The following is a 14,206-nucleotide window of genomic DNA, read 5'->3' as shown; positions in this document are numbered from 1 at the left end:
GGACTTGTTGTATTAGTCCATCTATACTGACCTCCATCAGGTTGCAAACTGAATATATTTTTTTCTGCATCTACCTCTGAAAAAATATTGGGCTTCTAGCTGTGTGTGGGACTTGTTCTATTAATCCATCTATACAGACCTCCATCAGGTTGCAAACTGAATATATTTTTTTCTGCATCTAGCTCTGAAAAAATATTTGGCCTTCTAGCAGTGTGTGGGACTTTCTCTATTAGTCCATCTATACTGACCTCCATCAGGTTGCAAATTGAATATAATTTTTTTCTGCATCTAACCCAGCCAATAGTTTTGGCCTAATACCCCAGTTTGGCCACTCAGCTCTGCTCAGTTCCCATCCATTGTTTTTTTGTGCAAACAACTCCAGAGTTGTTAATTAGTTAACCACCAAAATGAGTGGAAAAAGGCCTGCTGCTGGTGGAAAGGGGAATAGGCGTGTTGGGAAGGGGAAAAAAGGTTGTGTCCGTGGGGTAGGTGTTAAAGCAACAGTAACATCTGCAGAAGAAAGACCATCTTCCAGCCAAACTAAAATGTCTACTTCTTTTAGCGGACAATGTGATAAGATCCCTTTCTTACGGCCACGCCAATCGCTACAAATTCCAGATGAGGCACAAAAACAGCAGGTGCTTCAACGGATATCAAGTGCTCCTTTAAGTGGGCTCTCCTCCACATCAACTTCAACATCACAAATACTCCAGTCCTCAAAGGTGTCACCCCAATCGCACTTGCTTCCTCACAGCTCCCAAATCTCCAGCTGCCAGTCTGAGTATGAGGTAGAACAGATCGTTGAGTCTGCAGAGCTGTTTACTCATACTATAGCCTGGGAATCAGAGGTCGACTCCAGCGCTTCTGTGAATCCAGACGAGGAAATGATCTGCACTGATGCCCAGAATCTTTATGAGTCGGATCCAGGACCAGACGCAGAAGGTTCTGACCATAATGAAGACCCTCATTCCCAAACTGTAACTCCTGTTGGTGGAGACAATGAGGAAGATGATGATGAGACTCAAATACCTGATTGGAGCGACAACTTTAGTTTTTTGTCAGGGCAGGAACAGGTTGGCTCTGAGGACGACGGGTGTGATAACGCACAGGGTGATGATGATGAGGTCGGAGATCCCACTTACTGTCAACCCACAGTCAGCCAAGAGATGAGGTCAGCAGAGGAGGTGGAGAAAGATGCTAGTGACGACGAGGTCAGGTTGCGCCTTCCTGGACAGAGACGTAGTACTGGAAGCACGTCAACAACTGCATCCTCAAACACAACTCTGCCTCTCACCACAAGTCGTGGTGGCTCTTCAGGTCGCATGGGTGCTAAGCCTTGCATAGCCTGGGCATTTTTTCAGATCGATAAAGATGACCCAACTCGTGTTATCTGTAACATTTGTCAGCAAAAGCTAAGTAGAGGCCAAAAAATACATAGTTTGAGTACTTCATGCATGAACCGGCACATGGACATGAAGCATAAGTTGCAGTGGGAAGCTCAGTGTGCTACAATGCGGCCTAGCCGGCCGGGCCAACCACCGTCTGCCATATCTTGTGCATCCGCGGCCTCTTCATCCTCTGTGACTGGGGGGACAGCAGTCACACCTGTTTTGGGGCGCAGACCTGCCACCTCTTTACCCGCAACAGCCAGCGTGATTGGCAGGTCATCATTTTCTTTGGAGGTGGTAACACCAGCTGGTGTTGAGCGCTGTCCAACATCGATAGCACCACCTTTGGATCAAGGCAACCTAACATGTCCGCCTGCATCTTCCTCACAGACCGGCAGTTTGCCGGGGACACCCTTATCAACCCCGTCTAAGCACAATAGCCAGCTCTCGGTCCCTCAGATGTGGACAAGTAAAAGACCATTTCCTCCTAGCCATCAGAAAGCTAAGAGGTTGAATTTCACCATCTGCAAGTTCTTGGCTACAGAAATGCTGCCTTTCCGCCTGGTGGACACAGAGGATTTTCGAGACCTTATGTCCATCGCAGTGCCCCAGTACCAGATGCCCAGTCGGCACTACTTCTCAAAGAAAGGTGTGCCTGCGCTCCACCAGCATGTCGCACACAACATCACCGCTTCTTTGAGAAACTCTGTGTGTGACAGGGTGCATTTCACCACAGACACTTGGATGAGTAGGCATGGACAGGGGCATTACATGTCGCTGACTGGGCACTGGGTAACTATGGTGACAGCAGGACAAGGGGCTGCTGTCCAAGTCTTGCCGTCCCCACGAGTTGTGCGTCAATCCTCTTTATGTCAAAGTTCCTCCACTGCTTCTGCCTCCTCAACCTCCTCTCGGTCTTCCACCTGCACCCAAAGCCTGTCTGGTCATGCCACAAGCTTTCTAACTGCGCAGAAGGGATCCTGCACACCTCCTTACTATGCTGGCAGTAGGGCTCAACGTCATCAGGCGGTTTTTACATTGAAATGTCTGGGAAATGTGAGTCACACAGCTGAGGAGTTGTGGTCAGCTCTGGAGAACCAATTTCATGAATGGTTGTCTCCACTGGACCTGAAACCAGGGAAGGCCGTGTGCGACAATGCTGCAAACCTGGGTGCGGCCCTTCGCCGGGGCAATGTCACACACGTGCCTTGTATGGCTCACGTGTTGAACCTGGTTGTCCAGCAATTTTTAGCCCACTATCCCAGACTAGATGGCCTTCTGCAGAGGGCACGGTCGCTGTGTGCTCACTTTCGCCGTTCGCATCCCGCAGCTCAGCGACTTACATCTCTACAGAAGTCGTTGGGCCTGCCACTTCACCGGCTAAAATGCGATGTGCCTACCCGGTGGAATTCAACTCTGCACATGTTGCAGCGACTGTGGCAGCACCGACAAGCCCTGGTGCAATACGTTCTGACGTATAGCCTGGGCCAACGAGATCCAGAGGTGGGGCAAATCACGCTGGAGGAGTGGTCTCAGATCAGGGACCTATGCACCCTTCTGCACAGTTTTGAAATGGCGACGAAGATGTTTAGTGCTGACGATGCCATTATCAGCATGACTATTCCGGTGATTTACATGCTGGAGCACATGTTAAACAGAATTCGGAGTCAGGTGGTGGCACAAGAGGAGGTGGAGGAAGTAGAGGAGGAGGAGTTGTATGCGGAAGGGCTAACATCTGCAAGGTCCAGACGGTCGGCAGCACCAAGGCGGCAGGCATGTGAGGGTGAGGGAGATGGTTTTACCAGGGCGCATGGTAGCAGCCAAACTAGTGAGGAAGGTGCAGGAGCCCAGGAAGAAGTGGAGGACGAACTGATGGAAGACTCATCAGATGAGGGAGACCTTGATCACATTTCTGTTGTGCGAGGTTGGGGGGAGAGGACAGAGGAAGGAAGCATGATTGTTACCTCGCCACCAACACAACAGGGACTTGGTGCTCCTGGATGCGCAACACACATGAGTGCCTTCTTGCTGCACTACCTGCAACATGACCCTCGAATTGTGAGAATTAGAAATAATCCTGACTACTGGGTTGCCACACTGTTAGATCCCCGGTACAAAAGTAAATTTGCAGAAATTATTCCTGCCATAGAAAGGGATGCACGCATGCAGGAGTATCAGCAGAGACTGTTGCAGAATCTTACATGTGCTTTTCCACAAAATACCAGTGGTGCACGTAGTGAATCTCACCGTTCCAACTTGCCAACCATGGGACCGTCAAGTGTTTAGCACTCAAACCGTAACAGAACCACAGTATCTGCTGGTAACATCAATTTTGCGGAATCATTTCACCACTTTTTTAGCCCATCCTTTGCAAGGCCACAGGAGACAAGAAGTCTGACACATAGTCAACGCCTAGAGACGATGGTACAGGAGTATCTCCAAGTAAACATTGAAACCACGACTGTGTCACTGGACCCTTGCTCTTTTTGGGCTTCCAATCTGGATAAATGGCCGGAGCTAGCCACTTACGCCTTGGAGATTTTGTCATGCCCCGCAGCCTGCGTTCTGTCTGAACGTGTGTTCAGCGCTGCTGGTGGTGTGCTGACAGATAAGCGCACGCGGCTCTCCACTGATAATGTAGACAGACACGTTCATAAAGATGAACAAATCATGGATCCGAAATGACTTTTCTACCCCTGTGTCATCCTGGGGAGAGTAAAAGCTTGATGATTGGTTAAAATCACCCTACCAACCGTTTTAAGCTTTCAAATTACTAATCATGTTTATCTGTATCTTGGCTGGAAAATAATTTGGGCTTTGTAGCAGTGTGCAGCACTGATTCTATTAGGCCATCTATAATAAGCTCCACCAGATTTAAAATTACTAATCATGTTTATCTGTATCTTGACTGGAAAATAATTTGGGCTTTGTAGCAGTGTGCAGCACTGATCCTATTAGGCCATCTATACTAAAGCTTCACCAGATTTAAAATTAATAATAATTTTTAGCTGCATCTAGCCCGGAAAATAATTTTGGGGCTCCGAGATGCGCAAGACACATAAGTGCCTTCTTGCTGCACTACCTGCAGCATGACCCTCATATTGTCAGAATTCGAAGTAATCATGACTACTGGGTTGCCACACTCTTAGATCCCCCAAACTTTTCGATCAACCTTTTCATTTTAATAAAGACCAAAAAAATGGTCATTTTTGAAATTATAAGCATTAGCAGGTTGTTAGAAACTGAAATCAAACAGTTTTCAACTCAAAACTTTATTCTAGGTGATGTTACATTTTCACATAGGACCCCTTGTTCGAAAGGAGCTTCTGAACTCTCTCGTCCATTGAATTTGTCAGGTTTTGGATGGTTTCTGCTTCAATTGTTTTGCATGAGGACAGAATACCCTCCCAGAGCTGTTGCTTAGATGTGAACTGCCTCCCGCCATCATTGACACTCCTTTTAATGATGCTCCAAAGGTTCTGAATGGGGTAGAGGTCAGGGGAGCATGGGGGTCACACCATAAGTTTGTCCCCTTTTATGCCCATATCAGCCAGAGATGCAGATGTTTTATGTGCAGCATGAGATGGTGCATTATCATGCAGAAAAATGATCTTGCTGTGAAATACACGGTTCTTCTTCTTGAACCATGGCAGGAAGTGCTGTTTGAGAAAATCCACATACATTATGGAGTTCATCTTTAGCACCTTCAGGGATCCTAAAGGGGCCGACAATCTCTCTCCCCATGATTCCAGCCCAAAACATTACTCCACCTCCTCCTTGTTGGCACTGTAGCCGTGTTTGCGTGGGGTGTCCATCAACCAGCCATCCTCCACTCCATCCATCTGGACCATCGAGCGCTGCACGGCACTCATCCGTGAACAAAACAGTTTTGAAATCAGTCTTCATGTAATGTTTGGCCCACTGGAGCCGTTTCTGCTTGTGTGAAGTGGATAGAGGAGGTCGACAGGATGGCGTATGCACAGCTGCAAACCTCTGAAGGACCCTGCATCTTGTTGTTCGGGGGACGTTGGAGGCACAAGCAGCTTCAAAAACTTGTCTGCTGCTATGACAAGGCTTTTTTGCCGCTGCTCTTTCAACCTGACGTAATTGCCTGTAGGAAAGAGTCCTCAATTTGCCCTTATCAGCACGCACACGTGTGTACTGTGAATCAGCTACATACTTCTTGATTGCCAAGACACTTCATCCTGATCATCGCACAATGTTGATTGTAGTCATGCCTTGACCTAAACACTCCACAATTTGTTGCTTCTCAGCAGCCGACACATCCTTTTTCTTTCCCATTTTGGCAGAAAATGTAGGCTGCTTAATAATGTGAGACAGCCTTCTTAAGTAGTCTTGCCTTTCATTGGACACACCTGCCAAACTAATTAGCACAGGTGTCTGCAATTGCTTACAGTGATATAAAGAGCCCTGACACACATCACCATCAATGAGTTTAACTGACAAACAAATTCTTCCCTTATCACTCCTAAACACTTTTTGCATAATAATTTGGAACACAGTGTACATGTGCTTTTCCACAAAACACCAGTGGTTCACGTAGTGAATCTTACAGTTCTAACTTGCCAACCGTGGTCTGTATGGAGTTGTTCAATAAAGGGCCCAAAATTAAGATAACATAGATGGGAGAGGTCTCTATGAATAGGAATTCCTAAGTATTTGATACCCTGTGAGGGCCAGGCAAAGGGAAAGTTGGACTGGATGGAATCCTATATGGATTTGGGGAGGGAGACATCGAGGGCCTCAGACTTCGCTGCATTGATTTTAAAATTTGACCATGTAACAAAGTGATCTATTTCAGCCATAACAGCATGGATGGATATATGTGATTGAGTGATATATACTAGGACATCATCAGCAAATAGAGAGCACTTGTACTCGGTGCCTCCCACCTCAATCCACCTAATATTGGGGTTATGGCGAATTGATGAGAGCAGGTGCTCCGTCACTAGGATGTATAAGAGAGGGGACAGAGAAAATCCCTGCCTTGTCCCATTGGTGATTGTGAAAGGTGATGAAAATGTTCTGACGCGCCCCCTGGGCCTTGGGACACCCGGAGCCGGACCCTTTTTGGTGGATGCTGGTGGTTGTAGTCTCCGTGGCGGCAACCCGGTTCCGTGGCTCAGGGCGGTCAAACCAGTGGCGGAACTATTTATGTGGTTTTGATGTTTAAATGTCCGACTACGCCACCCGTGGATTGCGGTCAGAGTGAACCGCCGCTCCAGGGCAGACCGCTGAGGCTGGTGTTGTGGGTGCAGCAGAGCGTAGCATAACTCCCCACGGGAGGAGTATAGCCTCAGGGCAGTGTATGCGGAGGATGGGGGTGATGGTGCAGGGCAGCAGCAGTAATGACACGGAGTCAGTGATGCAGTCCAGGGCCTTTACTCACAGTTCTTATTATCCAGACCACGTCTGCAGGTAACGGCTGCTCACGTCGTACTGTGCTCACCAGGTGAGGGGCTCAGACAACTCCCAGATAACTTTGGAGTGCTTCACAGGACCCCCTTTGTGTGTCCTTTGTCTGGCCTTTCTTACCAACCCTTCTGTCCGGCTGCCTCGGGCCTCTTCTTGGTAAACTTGGCGCCAGTTTCCCTGACCCTATGTGATGCCTTCCTAGCGGGTGTAGTGAGGGGCTGCGCCACATAAAATGTCACAGCCTCCTGTTTCTAGCTGAGGGTCGTTTCGGGGACCGGTCTCCCCCTTTGGCCTGACCCCTCCACGCAGGTGGATTCGGGCGTGCGGTGGCGACTCGCCCGTCCGCACCCCTGAGATCCCTTCGTTCCTCGTTCCTGGAGCCTTCTCCGCTCCTCTTCCTTCCTTCTCCCTCTTCCAGGCCTGGGCCTCTGTTACTAGGCCCGCCTCCGGAGCAGAGCTCATGCAGAGCCCCTGCTCCTGCCACTTCTGCTCAGACTTCTCTGCACTGAACTAAAATGGTGCCCACCTCCCTTCTCAATGCACCCAGGAACTGCTTCCTCCCTGCTCCTGCACTACAGGGTTCCCCTTCCTCAGTGTTCCCTCCCCCCACTCCAGCCAGGGACAGGGACTGTCGTGCCCATCTCAGGGGCATATTGGTCGCCCTGCCCCACGGCAATGTGGTGTAATGCATGCAGGTGTCGGGTCCTGATCCACACTACATCCTTACCTGAGAGTGAGATATCACACCTCTGGGTGAGGTGCAATACCTCTGTAGCAACCGAGCCCTCAGGGTGCTACAGTTCCATTTATCTTCAGCCTAGGTGACGTATTGCGATACAGGGCTGTGATTTTGGCTATAAAAGGGTCCCCTAGACCCCTACCCCAAGCTTTTTAAGAGAATCATATATGGCGTGCCAGGAGACTCTATGGAATGCTTTCTCAGCATCCAACGAGAGTATCTAATTACACATTTTTAACTGCATCTAGCCCAGGAAATACTTTGTGCCTAGTAGCAGGGTCTGCTAGTCAGCGGATTATCCCGGCTGTTAAGCAAGCTACACCACCTGTAGTTTGGACACTTCATTTTTTCAAAGGAAATGCTTCGGGACCATGGGATACTCAGTGAAGAGCATCAGGAGGCACCCCAAGGCATAGGGGCTCGGACTGGCAGTAGGATGCCTTGCGGTGGACAGCCGAGCTCGATCCTTATAAAAGCTTTTTAACTGCAGCAGCTTTAGTGGATGCTACTGGAGCTGGAATTACGCGGCTGCTGGCATGAGACTTGCCCTCCAATAGATCCTTGTAAATGGATTTAAAGTGTATTTATTCAAATTAGAGAGACAATTTAAATTAAAAAGCTTAGAGCTGCCTCCACCACAGGGGGGCTCGCTCGACCCACCAGCGGACAGGCACCAGTATTGGGAGAGGGGGGCTGGCCATCAGGGTTCACCGCGGCTCTGGCACAAACCCGGCGACACGGAGGTGGCACGGGCAGGAGCGGACTGAACGTGTCGGCTTCTCACTTTTTGGATTTTAGAAGGGCATGACATGCCTATATCTGTGTCTCCCCCTCCTTTTACTCCTCCACCTCTTTTCTTTTCGCATGACTATATGTACTTGTCACTTTTCCATGTGTTAGTTGTGTCTTCTGAGCAGTTTGTCAGCTTTTGGACACCTTTGAAGGTGTTTTCTATGTGTTTCTATGTGTTTTTGTTTGCCTGCCATTGGTTTTAACGGTGTTCGAAGGTGTTCGACGAACAGTTCGACGAACAGTTCGGCGAACACACGGGTGTTCGACGAACCGAACCGAACTCGAACACTACGGGGGTGGCTCAACACTATTCAGGAATCCTAAACCATAGCCTCAGTTAGTTCACTCTGATAGAGACATCAGAAAAAAAACTCAGCATTAAAGAGTTTGTGTCATTTCTCTTTTATGTACTGATAACGTACATAAATCAAGAATTTCTAAACTGGATGCAAAATAAGTTATTTTAAAAGTCAACAAAATTGAGTCATCCTATTTTCATTTCATATATATTCAGCTCTGGCTGGGAACAGCACGCGTGCTGGGTCACGCGTGCAATAGATTTTAAGTGCAATAATTACAAGTGCAGTTAGACCATGGCAGTTGGACAGGGCAGGAGACAGGTAAGGTGCATAAAATTTTCATACAAACATGCTTCTTGGTCAGTCATAGTGCATTATGCATTAGTCTTATCAATCTGCTTTTTATTTGTTTTCACTTCTGCTTTCTCACAACTCACCCGCCCTTCAAAACATTCTGTGCACTCTCTCTATATCAGCCCCTCCCTTCTCCCCTCTCCCATGTATAACTCTGAGGCTCTACTGACATTCCTCACCCACTGCAATCCATCCTCTACCTCCATACAGCATTCAAAACGTTCATACAAATCATTAGACCACCTGATCTTTCTCTTCTTTCTCCTTTTACTAGTCGCAGGCGACATCTCCCCCAACCCTGGGCCCCCCTCCACTAGCGTACACCACTCTCCTCCAGCTGCATATAGAAACCCTTCTAATCTTATTAACGTTCAGTGCATGCCCTCTCCTATTGATTTCCATTGCGCTCTCTGGAACGCACGGTCTGTGTGTAACAAACTAACTTACATCCATGATTTTTTCCTCTCTAATTCTCTTAACCTTCTGGCTATCACAGAAACCTGGATTCAGCAGCTAGACACCACCGCTGCTGCTGCTCTCTCGTTTGGTGGGCTGAAATTTTCACATACCGCCAGACATGGCAACAGACAGGGTGGAGGTGTTGGTCTGCTCCTTTCCTCACAATGTGCTTTCCAGGTCATCCCCCCGGTTCCCTCACTTATGTTTCCTTCCTTTGAAGTCCACAACATCAGACTCTTTAAACCCTTCTCCCTGCGAGTGGCAGTCGTGTATCGCCCTCCAGGCTCCGCCCGCCAGTTCTTGGATCACTTTGCCACCTGGCTTCCTCACTTTCTATCCTGTGACATCCCCACCCTCATCATGGGCGACTTTAACATCCCCATCGATGACCCCCTCTCCCAATCTGCCTCTCATCTACTTTCTCTAACTTCTTCATTCCGTCTCTCACAGTTTACGAATTCTCCTACCCATGAAGACGGGAACACTCTGGACCTGGTTTTTTCCAGTCTCTGCTTGCTGGATGACTTTACCAACTTCCCTCTCCCGCTCTCGGACCACAACCTTCTCTCCTTCTCTGTTAAGAATTGTCTCCTCACCCGGGACACCCCCACTTACCACACTTATAGGAATACACGTACCATTAATACCCAGCAGCTTATGGACAATCTCCACACATCTTTAGCCCCCATCTCCTCCTTCTCCTGTCCAGACTTGGCATTGTCACACTACAACAATACACTGAAGAGCGCCCTAGATGAAGCAGCTCCTTCTACTCGCAGAAAGATCTGACACAGACAACGGCAGCCCTGGCACACGATGCAAACACGCTTTCTTCAACGTTGCTCGAGGTGTGCTGAGCGTCAGTGGAGAAAATCTCTTTTAGCAGAGGACTTCATCCACTATAAATTCATGCTCAAAACCTATAACTCTGCCCTTCATCTGGCCAAACAATCCTACTTCACCACCCTCATCACTTCAATGTCCAACAACCCAAAGCGACTTTTCGAAACCTTAAACTCCCTCCTGAAACCTAAAGCACAGGCCCCCACCACCAATCTCAGCAGTGAGGATCTGGCCACTTATTTCTTGGAAAAAATCAACCACATCCATCAGGACATCTCAGCCCAATCTCCTCAGTGCCTGGATCCCCTTCCCTACTGCACTTCAAGCTCACTAGCCATCTTTGAGCCTGTCACAGAAGAAGAGGTTACCCAGCTCCTCGCTTCTTCTCGGCCTACAACCTGCAACAGTGACCCCATTCCTTCACATCTCCTGCAGTCCCTCTCACCGGTGGTCACCACTCACCTGACTAAAATATTTAACCTCTCTCTTTCGTCAGGTATATTTCCCTCCTCATTTAAACATGCCATCATAACCCCTTTACTTAAAAAGCCATCCCTGGACCAGAACTGCACTGCTAACTATAGACCTGTCTCTAATCTTCCCTTCATCTCTAAACTCCTGGAACGCTTGGTCCACTCCCGTCTAATCCGCTATCTCTCAGATAACTCTCTCCTCGACCCTCTACAATCTGGTTTCCGCTCCTTACACTCCACTGAAACTGCCCTCACTAAAGTCTCTAACGATCTACTAACAGCCAAATCCAAAGGTCACTGCTCCCTGCTGATTCTCCTGGATCTCTCTGCAGCATTTGACACTGTGGATCACCAGCTCCTCCTCACTATGCTCCGCTCTATAGGCCTCAAGGAAACCGTTCTCTCCTGGTTCTCCTCCTACCTCTCTGACCGCTCCTTCACTGTATCTTTTGCCGGCTCCACTTCCCCTCCTCATCCCCTTACTATCGGGGTTCCTCAGGGCTCAGTCCTAGGCCCCCTCCTCTTCTCTCTATACACTGCCCCTATTGGACAAACAATCAGCAGATTTGGGTTCCAGTATCATCTCTATGCTGACGACACCCAACTATACACTTCTTCCCCTGACATCACCCCTACCCTAATACAAAACACCAAGGATTGTTTATCTGCTGTGTCTAGCATCATGTCCTCCCTCTATCTCAAATTGAATCTCTCCAAAACTGAACTTCTTGTGTTTCCCCCCTCTAGTAACCTAACTCTACCTAATATTGAAATTACCTTGGAGGGGTCAACCATAACTCCCAAGCAGCACGCCCGCTGCCTTGGGGTCATATTCGACACTAACCTTTCCTTTACTCCCCTTATCCGATCACTCACTCGCTCTTGTCACCTGCATCTTAAAAACATCTCCAGAATCCGACCTTTTCTCACTTTGGAAACTGCTAAAACTCTTACTGTCGCTCTTATTCACTCTCGTCTGGACTACTGCAACTCTCTTCTGATCGGTCTCCCTCTTACCAAAATTTCCCCTCTCCAATCTGTCCTGAATGCGGCAGCCAGGGTCGTATTTATGTCCAGCCGCTTCACCGATGCCTCCACCTTGTGCCAGTCATTACACTGGTTACCCATTCACTACAGGGTCCAATATAAACTCATTGCTCTCACCCACAAAGCTCTCTACAGTTCTGCACCACCTTATATCTCCTCTCTCATCTCAGTCTATCGTCCTACACGTGCCCTCCGTTCCACAAATGACCTAAGGCTAACATCCCCCATAATCCGAACCTCACACCTCCGTCTCCAAGACTTCTCTCGTGCTGCACCAGTTCTCTGGAATGCTCTACCCCAGACGATCCGATTGATGCCTAGCCCCGATGTCTTCAAGCGCGCTTTAAAAACCCATCTCTTTAAACAAGCCTACCACCTCAACTACTCAGTAAACTAACTTTCCCCTGTTCCCTCCTAAATACTATTCAGAATCTGCACCCTACTGTTCATCTGTTTCTACACCCTCCATGCACTCGATAACTGCACTCGGTAGTTGAGTATTGCACTTTAACATACAGGCTGATGACCGGATCATACAGCTTTATATGATAATCCCGACTTATTATAATTGCCAGACCTGAAATAACAAGCACTTTCCACCTATTGTGTCCCCCCATTTCCATGTAGATTGTAAGCTTGCGAGCAGGGACCTCACTCCTGATGTAACTGTTAAACTGTCTCACCTTGTATTGAATTTATTGTTTGTACATGTCCCCGCTTAATTGTAAAGTGCTGCGGAATATGTTGGCGCTATATAAATAAAAATTATTATTATAATTATTAGTCTTCTGTAGGAAGTAGACCCCAGTGAAGTTTTAGTCCTGGAACAATGCTCTAAACGTTAGTATGAAGCCCAGATTTGCTATTTTTTTCTTTTTCATCTTTCTAACATCAACTGAGACAAAGTATTAATGTCACGCAAGCTACAAAATATGACTCTGGTGGGACTCAAACCCACAACCTTTGAATCACATCAGTTCCCTAGAAGTCCAATGTGCTATCCATTGTGCCACAGAGCCACAAGTCTCCTGAATGAGGTGGGTGTTCTGTCTAGTCTAGACAAACCATTTTTCTGATGATGACTTGACAACAGTAAGATTCCTGTTCTCTTTGAAACTTTGCTTTAGTCTTCTTATATGTAAAAGTAAAACTTGTCAACAAGAAAATGCCAATGTTTTAATAAAAAGATCTATTCATATTAATGTTAGTTCCGTGTTGCTAAAGTGTGGCATTGAAATGTATGCAAGACCAAGGAAGGGGTAGCTTTTTTTGGTTTCTATCTCTCAAGCGATCAGCTTTATTAATTTCTATTGCTTCAATGCAGTAGCCACTGGCCCTCTGGATCTTATGGGAAGAAAAATTGTTTAGAACATAAGTGTCGTTGTACGCTAATGGACCACTGGATTGGGAAGGATAGGAGTCAATACAAAAGAAATTATTTTAGCCATGTGAGAAGACTATCAGAAAACATGTGTTTTAGTCCAAATAATTGCTGGGAAATTTTCTGTAGTGCTCCTGCTATATATCCTGATTTCAGCAGGCACCTATACCATTAATTAGATGTTTTTCCTTTGCTCATTTTTTCCTTTTGCAGTTTTTCAAAGAATAACTAGGACTCAACAATAATGGCCCAAAGTGTTCAGACTGATATAAAATTTGGTTTCCACAAAGTTTACTGCTTCAGTATTAACAGTGGTAATTTGTGTAACTCTAATTTATTATGAATAGAGATCAAACGAACTGCCAACATTTGCAAACTCATTTCTTGCCATAAAAATTAACTTATTCACAAAAACCTAATTTCCACTGAATTTAAGCTCTCCAAAAAATGACCTGATTACATGATTTCATTGATCTCGTTAGCTCAGGAGAAAGTGTTCATGAGGACAAGCCAGCTGATATCACTCTGTTCTTATCTTTGACCTTTTGGTGACTTTTTAGCAAAAAAAATGTCCACGTTTCACATAATGGTGCAAAATTTATACCAGAAGTCATGCATACATATAATCACTCAACGGATGGACTGGAGTATGCTTGCACCAAATTCTGCATTTTTTTAAGCAATAGTTGATAAATCAGCCAAAAATATCTAGAAACCCCAAATCCAACCCACAATAGAGATCATAAAGAAATATCAGGCAAATACATACAAAAAGATTTTTAAAATTGCTCAAATTAAAAAAAGAATCTTGGACTAGTGAAAACAAGTAACAGAACATCAAACACTAGACCAAAAATAGGCAATAACAAATTGTGCCCTATCTGCTATCCTTTGGGACATGGAGCTGTTAGTAGCTGCTCCCTCTACGTTCTTTGCTGAGCTCAAATCTAAATGTGACTTCCAATTTGTAAGTTCAGGAGTCCTAAACCATAGCC

The sequence above is a fragment of the Phyllobates terribilis genome, unplaced genomic scaffold, assembly GCF_046119375.1.
Source record: "Phyllobates terribilis strain yellow unplaced genomic scaffold, ASM4611937v1 Scaffold_1__5_contigs__length_1240528914, whole genome shotgun sequence".
Taxonomy (NCBI): Eukaryota; Metazoa; Chordata; class Amphibia; order Anura; family Dendrobatidae; genus Phyllobates; species Phyllobates terribilis.
This window is presented reverse-complemented; position numbering follows the sequence as displayed.